We start from the raw sequence: 10,120 nt of genomic DNA on the forward strand, positions 1-10,120 counted from the left end.
CTATCATTTAGAACTTTAATTCACTATTATGTTTTTACCTTTTTGCAGAAAGAATGATATTATTTTTTTTTCCTTCTTGGTAGTGCTTGCTGTTGTTAATAAGAATAATGGGTGATTCTGAAAAGGGTTAGGTGTGAATAACCACTCAAGGGTTCAAATGTGTCTCTGAGCCACAAGAACAAGTGTGGAGATCCAGCTCCCAACACATCAGACGGGATGATTTAATTCCAATATAAGGCAGGTTTACATGTTATGTGCCCTCCGTCAAATGTTAACCGGTCTCCCAGTCTCTGTGCTTCCCTCATGTCATTCCAAGCATCTGTTAACCAACTCTAGCTCTTGTGACGTTCATTCACAGGTAAATCAAGAAGAAACATGCTCATATCAAAGGAATGAAATACATTTACTTCAACTTTAAGAGATGCCTATAAACTCTCTTTTGACATTCTTTCCTACTAACCATCCTGGTCCACTTTTCTAAAGAATGACATTTCTTTGCTCTACATCAGGCCTCAAGCCTTTAAATGTCATCCTGGACTCCAAAGGTCTACTTATAATCCCTGCTGGTTCACAACCATCCCACTGAACCCCTACCTTTCTTTGAAGCTGAACTCTAAAGGCACGACTGAGCCACCGGTGCCGCTTCTCTTTCCTGCGTGCTCTGCTGAACAGCTTAGTCCAACGCAACATGAGCCCATGGAGGATTTCAGACGGGTAATGGAGCAACCTAGCCCAGAGACTGCTAGGTTGCCACAGCCAGAGTGAAGCCAGAAGATGAGAACCTGAGACAACAGAAGGTCAAGAATGCCAATCAGAGAGCATGACCTCCTGAAAGCCTTCCGTTATCAGAGTTCTTCAGCCAAATGGTCTTGAAACTTTTACAGTGATTAATGGGGTCCAATTTGAGAAGAAAACTAAGAGCAAGTTGCTTTATATGGTATGGGATTTTGATATGATATGGTCCTTAAGTTTTCAAGCAACTAATCACATTCACAAGTAATTAAATACTGCAATTTGCCTTCTTTCTTTTCACCATAAATTGATACATGCAGCAGCACAGAACAACTGCTATACTTATATGGTTATGAGTTATTTTTAGCTCCATTGTTCATTGTCTTTTATACATGCTTGTTAATGGGCAGTCCCTGAGCACCTTCTTTCCCCCTCTAGCAGCAAGGGAGTCCATGCAAAATAGCTATGGCAGATAACTTTTTTCTGGTTTTTTCCCTTTTTTTTCCCATGAACATTTAAGGGAAGAAAAAGGCTTTCTGATCATAAAAAATATGAAACCTTAGAATCAAAATATGATGGAAGCCAAACAGTGCACTAGTAAACATCAGGAGTATACATTCATAATAAATGATATACTTTATTTAAGACTCGTTAGTTTGAATTATTTACAAAATGGTCTGAATAAAAATATCTTCATCAGCCTAGAGTACAAATTCATACACATAACCTTAAAAATCACTCACAGAAAGCTGTGAAAACAATTGTTACTGTCTCACAGCTCAAAACATTACACTATGTACCACCAGCACTCTTCTGCTACCAGACATTGAGGCAGGGAGAAGAGGGTTCTCCACTCACAAACAAGCTTAGTGACTAGTTGCTATGTTTTCCATTCTAGCCAGAATTACCTTTAACCACCTAAGTGATCTATGTCCTCCAGTAGTTATACCCACTAGCGGCGTCTGAAGCTCTGCTTTTATATGTTGAGTTGTTCCAGCTTTCTGGAGTGTTTCTGTTCTTTCAGAAAGGATGAAGGATGTCCTGAACCCAGACAGGGTCATTAACACAAGGGTAATCTTTTCCATCTTCTTCTTTCACCTTGGTGCTGAAGGCTTTATTAGGCTGACTGCCTTAATAGTGACACACTAGGGCTCTTCACAAGAAGACATATTTCTTATCTTCACCTTTGTAACTTAGCAGTTTGGAATAGAAAGATGCAAAGACATTATGAAATGGATGTAAACCAAACTCAGCATGTTCCACTCTGGTTCTTCAAGAGAAATCAAGAGTTTCTGTACCTATGGACTGACGGTCTTCCACCCCTTGCAGGATGTAATCAGGTCCCTGCTTACATGAGTGCACGATAACACAATGTCAGAATCCACCAGAGCAAGCACTGGGCCTGGAGAAGGCTGATGCAGCAACTCAAAAGGTTGTGTTAAATTCCCTTCTCATTTAAATCTGCCCTCCATGACAATTTTTCTGCTTGGGTTTATGCAAGCAGGAGCCATAGCTTATGACGATACATGGGGACCGTACTGTCTGATAACCAGCTTAAAGTTTCAACTTCTACTAGAATAAGTTGACCCTAGTTACTTATTCTACTAGAATGTGTCTTGACTCAAACACAGAGGTGGAAGACATTAGTCAGATTTCCTACCTAGAGGTGGCTAGATCATCAAGAAAAATTTCACACAGTAATTAAATTAAATGTAGCAGGATATTTGCGAAGGGAAAACCCTAAATTTCCATTGGCACAAGAAAAACTTGCACTACTCAGGTCAGACTCCAGTTAAGTGTTCACATCACTGAAGTAACAGGAGTTATAAATTGTGAATACTCATAGCAAACTGTTCTCAAATAACCTACGAGCCAGATAAGAAATTATTTCACTAATAATTTGAAATGACAAACAGAACAAAAAAAAAACAACCACAAAACACAAAACAAAAACCAGCAGAGTATTTGCAGACCATTCATAAACAGGGGAAAGAAATTAAATGTCAGATAAATGATTCATTATGGATTATTCATTCAGTCTATGTGTGAACATGTGACTGGAGAAAACCAGTTATATCCATTCCCTACTTTTTCGCTTTAAATGAGCCTGCTCAGTACAGGCTATTGTTTAGTTGCCTTACAGAAGCATTTCATAAGAAGGGCTTCCCCATTTATCACTCAAAAAAAAATCAGAATTTAAAAAAAAAAAAAAAAAGTGAGGACAACGACCCTTCTGGAGTCTGAGTGCATATGTTCAAAGTAACTCTGCTGTATAAGCCAACAGAAAATTGGCCCCCAAAATGACTTATAAAGGGATTTTGTAAGACATGAACAGAACAGCATGGGCTCTGGCTAGGCAAAGAATTCAGAGTTGTAATAGAAAACATTTATTTGGCTACAGCTAAACATCCCAACACATGTTAGCATTTGCTGCCAATATGCTTCCTAATTAAGAACAACATAAAATCATAGGAAATCCTGTATCCCTGTCTTCATGTACTTTCCTTGTATCTTCGGTGTCCTGGCTCTGTTTCTCAAGTATAGCCTGCACAAGAGAAAGGTTAATTCAAAAGTAATGTTTTGCCAGCCATTAACTGTGTTGTCATTAACAAGATTAATGTACATTCCACTATGCATCACCAAGTGCATTCCCCCTCCTGCCCCCACCCACCCTTTAAACAACTGCTCCTATTAAAACCTAATGAGCACAGCACAATTTAAAGAATAGCACCATTTCTGCTGGGCAAAGTGTCGTCTGTAAACCATATAAAGCTGCAGGATTATTATGGATCTAATTGAAGGGCAGCTGAAAAAAATCTTTTCTCTTTTGGACTATGAAGTCTTGGCCATGTTTATATATTTTATCACAATGAACAGATTTCAAGACGAAGGACAGACTAGTATCTGGTTTTCTTCCTAGCCCCCTCTTCCTTCAATCTCTACTCTTGCCTCATCTGAAACCATTCAGAGACTGCCGCTATGCACAGTCCCACACCCAGGTTACCTCCGACTCATCATTCAGTGATTACTGCACAGATAAACAGTTGACTGGATCCTTCTAAACAATCGTGAGATACATTTTTATATAAGCTGCTCTTAGAGGACCCTAATTCATCAGCATGGATGGAGCCTGGACTGTCTTGCCCAGCTAAACTCACTCTGTTTTTTTCCAGTGGAAGAAGGAAACAAATTGCTGGGCAATTAACACACAGTACTCCTCCTTCTTTTTCATATTGAACTGGCCACCAGTTTGGAGATCAAGAGATCAGTCATGAGACACTTCCAGTTTTTCATCAGGTTCTTGAGAATTTTCAAAATTTATTTCATTTCCAGAAAATCCATAGTCTCTGCGCTGCTCTTTTCCTGCTTGGTCACTTCACATTTCTGTTCCCCCCACAATTATTATTTTTTTTTTAATCTATTTATTGCCTGTTTTTCTTGGCTCATTCTCACTTTCCATTTTTCATTATTAGTTCTTATGATCTTCTGTTTCCTTTTTTCTTTTTTTTCTCTCTGTCATGGCTGCTCTCCCAGTTGTTCTCCTCTGGGGCCCTGAGTTTCCCTTAGCTAATGAAACAAGAGCTGCCTACCTCCCTTGCTTTTGCAATCCAGCTGTTTCCTTTTTAAAATATAAACTCATCTTTATTCAGTGAAGTTCCTGTGCAGGGTCTGATCCTTTAAGAGGAGATTGCATTTTGTGACAGAGAGAGGGAGGGAAAAAATAAACTTTGCTGGAGGAAAAGCCCTTTGGGTAGAAATCAAACCAGCTTCCTCTTGAAAGGCAGAGCCTTCTCCGGTAAAACTGGGTCATTATTTTACTTAGCACCTTTTGGCACCTTGACATTGCAAAAGTCTCCTTGACAGTCTCCCCTCCCTTTTCCTCCTTCAGCTCCCAAAACCTCCCACCTTGAAAGCTTAACGTTTCCTGGCCTCTGTGAACGTGTAGTCTAACTAACACCACAAACCTGGATTTTATATGATTAGTTAGTGAAAACTTGCCAACTTTAGGTGCAGCCTGCCAAGTCAAGTCAATTTACTGTGATGCTTTGACTGTGCAAGTAGGCCTTAATCCCCCTTTAATCTCCAGTGTACCCTTGACATCATGGAAATTACTTACAAAGCTAATGTCATCAGATGATCCATGTTAGCTATTTTAGTGAGTGTTCTTCTGCACAATAGAGCAAGTTTACCTTGTAAGACACAGGCCCCAAAATATTTTCCTTTAATGAGCCCAGCAGATATCATCTTACAAATGGGGAATGAAAACTCCTCCTTCTGCACTGTAATTCCCCAGGCCTCATGTGACTTGGAATTTACATGCTAGCCAAACATCAGGTCAGTGTATTTTATTTCATGTCTGATTGATTGGATAAAGAGATTTACATAGTAGCCACAACAGCTATGAGTTATTAGGAAGGCAAGTTTCCCTTTTCAACTCTGCAAGGCCCCTCCAGCGCCAAAAACGTTTGGCCGACATAAAAGTTTCTACCAGAATCATTTTTGATAGCGTGTTCAGCCACTGAGAGCATGAAGGAAACAGTAAAATAATACTACATTGTACCTGTGGCAACAAAGGTGAAAATTAACATGCCTGACAGCAGGGAGCTAACTCTGTTATTATTTATTGATTTAATAACAAGGATGTCCATTTAGACAGTACCCTTTATCTCAAAAGTGCTTCATATGCCCCAAAAATGATGTGCAACCCAATTAAAAGGATCATTTTTCCCATGACAGGAGCTTTGCCAGTGCTGGAAGAGGGACAGGAGGCACAGCAATCCCCTGGGCAGCCCGTGCTAAGGCTAAGACCAGGGTTTAAGACAGGAAGTGAAAGGAATACTATATCCCCTCGCATCTATAGGATGAGCTCATTATTTGGAGAGGAGCAAGGTCACTGAGGTCAGCTATCTCTTGTAAAAGAAGGAAAGCCTAGAGGACTTATTTTAAAGGTCCGTAGAGGTGAAGCTTGCTCTTGTGTCAGGAGGGTAGTGCTCTGCACAGGCAGTTTGTGATTAAGGAGTGACTCATTAGTGTCAGAGGGAAGAGGAGCACTTATGAATGCTCCTTCCTGGATCACTTAAGAGCCTTTTAGGAGTGTCTCATCCCAGCATCGTTCTACCTTTTCCTCATTTAGGTTTGACATTGCCCTTTGGAAGCCAAGGAGATGTCTAACATTCATTTGCACGGGAACAGGACCAGATACTTCACTTGTGATACAAGATGAGAAAATAACACAGAGCAGAACATCCACGAGCAGCCAGACCGAGAAAAAAGCACATACATCTACCAAAATGAAGGTGTAAAAGATTGTATGTGCTCTGTATCTGTTTACAAAGCTGCTTCTTTCCTTGCAAAGTGCAAAATTGGATGTGTAGTACCAGTATTTACATATGCTCTTGGCCCACTTGAGAAAAAAATGACAGCTTTGCCTCAACATATGTCTCCAGTCAACTAAAACTTTGCCCACTGTGAGAGGTGATCTCTTTTCTTCCCCTGACATGTGGCCCCTGGGACACAAAGTGGCGGCTCCATGCCAAAGAACCTCACAACATATGACGAAGAGAGCAAGAGGTGAATCCAGATCCAAAGTTTACATGGTGAATAGGTGTCTCCAACGATAGCGATAATCTATGCCAGCTTTTGAGGGAATGGGGAAGTAAAAATGAACCTGAGCAACAAAAACTAAGAGTTTAATCAGGAAGGTAAAGTGCAGCCACCCTATTTGAGATTTAGCTAAAACACTGAGCTAGCAGCCTCTCAAGCTCTCACAGCAATTTTTAACTAACAGATGCAGTCAAGCTTTCAGTTTTATATTGCTGTCATAACTCATGATACACAATCTTGGGCTGTTTTCAGAAGGTCCATAGAACGAGGCCAGCTTGCGATTTCATACCGGGGGCTGCAGCGCTGCTGCACTGCCAGCACCTGTGCCCGACATCTGATCTTAGGGCTGGAGCACATCCTCTCCCCCCTCTTCCCTCTGCGGGACTTGGCTATGCCAAGCCAGCGAAGAAGCATTCCAGCAGATTATGAAGTACAACTATCTTGGCCCTAGCAGCTCAGAAGAAACTAGACCTAATAGGAATTTCACACGCCATTCTCATGGATCTAAAGCGAGCTATATGGGTAGGTCTGTAAGGCAGTTTCTGTCCATGTGCTCATCTGTGACCATGAGACACGCAGTTCCCTAAATGCTATGATTAGGTCAAGGATAATGGCAGGGACAACTGCTGCGTTGAAACATGGGATCAATGAAATGAACACATTCTTAGAAAAGGTGGCAAAGACGTAAATGGGAGTCACTGAGGCTTCCAGAGAATGGCTTGGGTTACTGAATTCATATGAGGAAGAGTGTACCAAATATGAGGGAGAGAGGCAATGTGAAAACACATCATCTCAAGTACTGCCTTAGGAATATTAAGGCCTCCTAAACAATGCCTATCTCTGAGCCAGGCATTTGGATAGAGGGAAGTATGAGCCTAACTCTAAGCTTCTGCAGCTCTAATCCTCCTGGGACAGTGACAGGAATGAAACACTCTGTTCAGAAATCCCTCAACACTATCGCTCTTTTTATAGATCCCAAAGCAATGGAACGAAGAATGGAAAAGCAGTTTGTACTTTTGTGTACAGGAGTGTCACAGTGTACAGGAGGGGTCACAACAGATCAGGTGACTGAAAAGAAAAATATGAAACTCATCTTCTCCTGAACTGTAGAAAGGGAGCGGGGGAAAGGATGTTCACCACCCTCACCCAGCTGAAGGATCCAAAGAGTATTATCTTTAGTCAGGGCTTCTTCCCAGAAAACTTTGTTACAGAATCCTCACAGAAATTGGGCAGCTGTTTTAAAGGGAATTTCCCATCAGTATTTGCAGGTCAGTGCTCTGACTCCTGGCTGCCAGGCAGGTGTGCTAGATGCAGTTAGGGTCAGTCCCAGGAAAGGTATTCAAGCACCTCACTCCTACTGAAGTGTCAAAATATCTTTGTGGATATGGCCTTTAATCTTTGCAGGAGCTGCAATCCCAGCAGAGAAATCTGAGTTCTCTAGACAAGATCTTCACTTCTGCCTGATCCAGGGTAATTCCAAGGATTACTGCTCAGAATATTGGGAGAATGGACTGTCATGCTGTTTCCAGGCAGACAGTACTTGAAAAAACCCAGCTAACACTAGATGCACATCGGACTCCAGTGCCAAGCTAAAAGATAGGAATCGCAGCGAAATCCTATTAACCAAGGGCATTACAGTCATTAAGCGAACTGCTGAATGCAATTTTGTGTTGAGGAACAAAGGGAACGAGGTAAAAAAGGAAACTACATCTCACGAGGGGAAGGGAATTCCCTGTCCTCTCAGAGGTAAACCTCAGGCTTTGGTGACGTCTAGCAGAATTTTCAGAAGCCAGAGATACAAGAAATGACACATGCTATTTTTTTAATCTCTTTTTTTAGTGCAAGACTTCATGCTTTTCTTGTTTGCAACCCTGATACTCTGTGTTCCCTGGTGCCCTTTAATGCTAAAGGTACTGATAGGCTTTATAGTAACGCAAACAGAGGGCGTTCCACCTGCATCTGCCAAAGCATTTAAAGATTCTATTAATCTGATGTCTTAATTGGTTTTGAGATTAGGAAACAGCAGAGCCTTTGTTCCCACAGTCTAGGTGCTCTCCTAGAGAAGTGGCGGAAGTTGTTTGGGTTTTGTATGTTGGGGTTGTGGATATGACAGGGAAAGGAGCATGACTCAGTGCAGGTGATTCATAAGGATCCGCCAACTAGAAGCCAGTTTCTTTGAAAGCTCATGATGTTTTACCGACCAGGAATAAAAATGCTCTAGTGGGTTGTCCCTGCACAGTGGTTCTGTGGCCACGGTGTTCCTGTTCCAACCTTCTGTCTGCTGTTGTCACCCAAAAGTAGAAATTCTGTTTGCTTACAGTTCAGAGCTGTTAAATGAGGAGCAAAGGAGTTCCCTCTTGGATCTTACGCCAAGTGAAGTAGGACATTCAGACTGATTACAGCTCTTTCTTAGTGTCAAGATAGGGTCAGAGTGGGATGACAAGGAGATTCCCAGAGAGAACAAGAACAGAAAGGAATCAAAAAGAGAGAAAGAAATAGTGCTGGGAGGAAAATGGAAACCAAAGTGGTAAAAAGTAGACTACCAAATTGGCTCTACTGAGCCGTTCAGGCAGGAAGGCTAGAAATTAATGAACAAGGTAGTCCATAGCCACTGGATAAGGAGTGTCCCTGCTGTTCACCACAGATTTACCAAAGCAAGCGATAACAAGAAAAGAACATGGTAAAAGTGTTACCCAACGGGCAATGCCCTGCTCAAACCAGAAAAGAACATGGTGGAGATAAGGAACTCCAAAGGAAAGCAATAATAAGATCTAAGCACCTGTAAAACATTCCATGGGGAGGTATCTAGCAGCGTAGCTTGGATGAAACAGCAATGATTTGGGCTTAGGTCTGAGGTGACAGAGGTGTGTCCTGAGTCAGAGTGAAGAAGACTTCCCAGATATAACCTGGAAAGATCAAACAGTACAAGATCAGATCTGTCTGCTGTATGGACACCACCTGATGTGTAGATGTATCTGTGACCTCTGGGATGGTCCCTTCTTTTTCCATGCCTGTCTTTTTCTACTAAATCCAAGGGGAATTGTTTCACATACAGAACAGTATAAGCTAACAAGATTTTGAGTGTTACTTGCCATGTGTGTGTGAGCACCTGCTGGGATTTGTGGCTAGAAATGCCTCCCAGCCGTTATCCAGCCACAAGGAGTTTTACAGCAGAGCAGGCACTTTATGGAGTAGCATAGCTAACTCACCCTGTAAACTTTCTAGTAGCAATAGATTTTTTTTCTTTGCTTGAGACACCCATGAGCTTATTTACAGAGTCAATTAACAAAAGATAACCTCCCATTGTGCAATCATCAATAAATCAATTGTGTTAATACTATCTTGGAATGTCCTCCACTATTTACTTTAATATTGTTGACTCTCAGCATTTAAGAAACCCAGCACCTTCAAGTTTCACTTGATTATGGGTAAATGGATTTTGCAGTAGCCATTAATAAATATAAATTGTTTTGGAAAATATTTAAGTTTGTCGAATTTAACCACTTGCTGATCATTAAAAACTACTGCATATTGATCATGTTTGACAATTACTTCAAGAGAGACAGTCCCACAATGTAAGATTATACTACTGCACCTATGTATTTTAGTTAGCTTACTACTCTTACAGCTCCTTCCAACTGTGAAGTGTGATTATTGACATAAACATATAAGTTAAGACTTAATTAAACCATCCAGCTCAGTAAAGTGCTTTTCTATTATTTGGTAGATTCCTATCCCAAATAGTTTACTTATCCATAGGTGATGTGTTGCTGCATTTACTTAC

General features: G+C 41.1%; 1 long non-coding RNA gene across 1 annotated transcript in view; it reads right to left on the reverse strand.

Annotated features, from left to right (window-relative positions):
• The window catches only part of LOC308067459, a 71,177-nt gene that overhangs the window by 25,145 nt on the left and 35,912 nt on the right, over positions 1-10,120 (reverse strand). Inside the window, exon 2 of the long non-coding RNA XR_013929624.1 lies at positions 1-9,242. This exon is cut by the window's left edge and continues 25,145 nt beyond it. This is a non-coding gene — a long non-coding RNA (uncharacterized lncRNA). The remainder of the gene's footprint in view (positions 9,243-10,120) is intronic.

This window comes from Falco punctatus (assembly GCF_963210335.1).
Source record: "Falco punctatus genome assembly, chromosome: 7".
NCBI lineage: Eukaryota > Metazoa > Chordata > Aves > Falconiformes > Falconidae > Falco > Falco punctatus.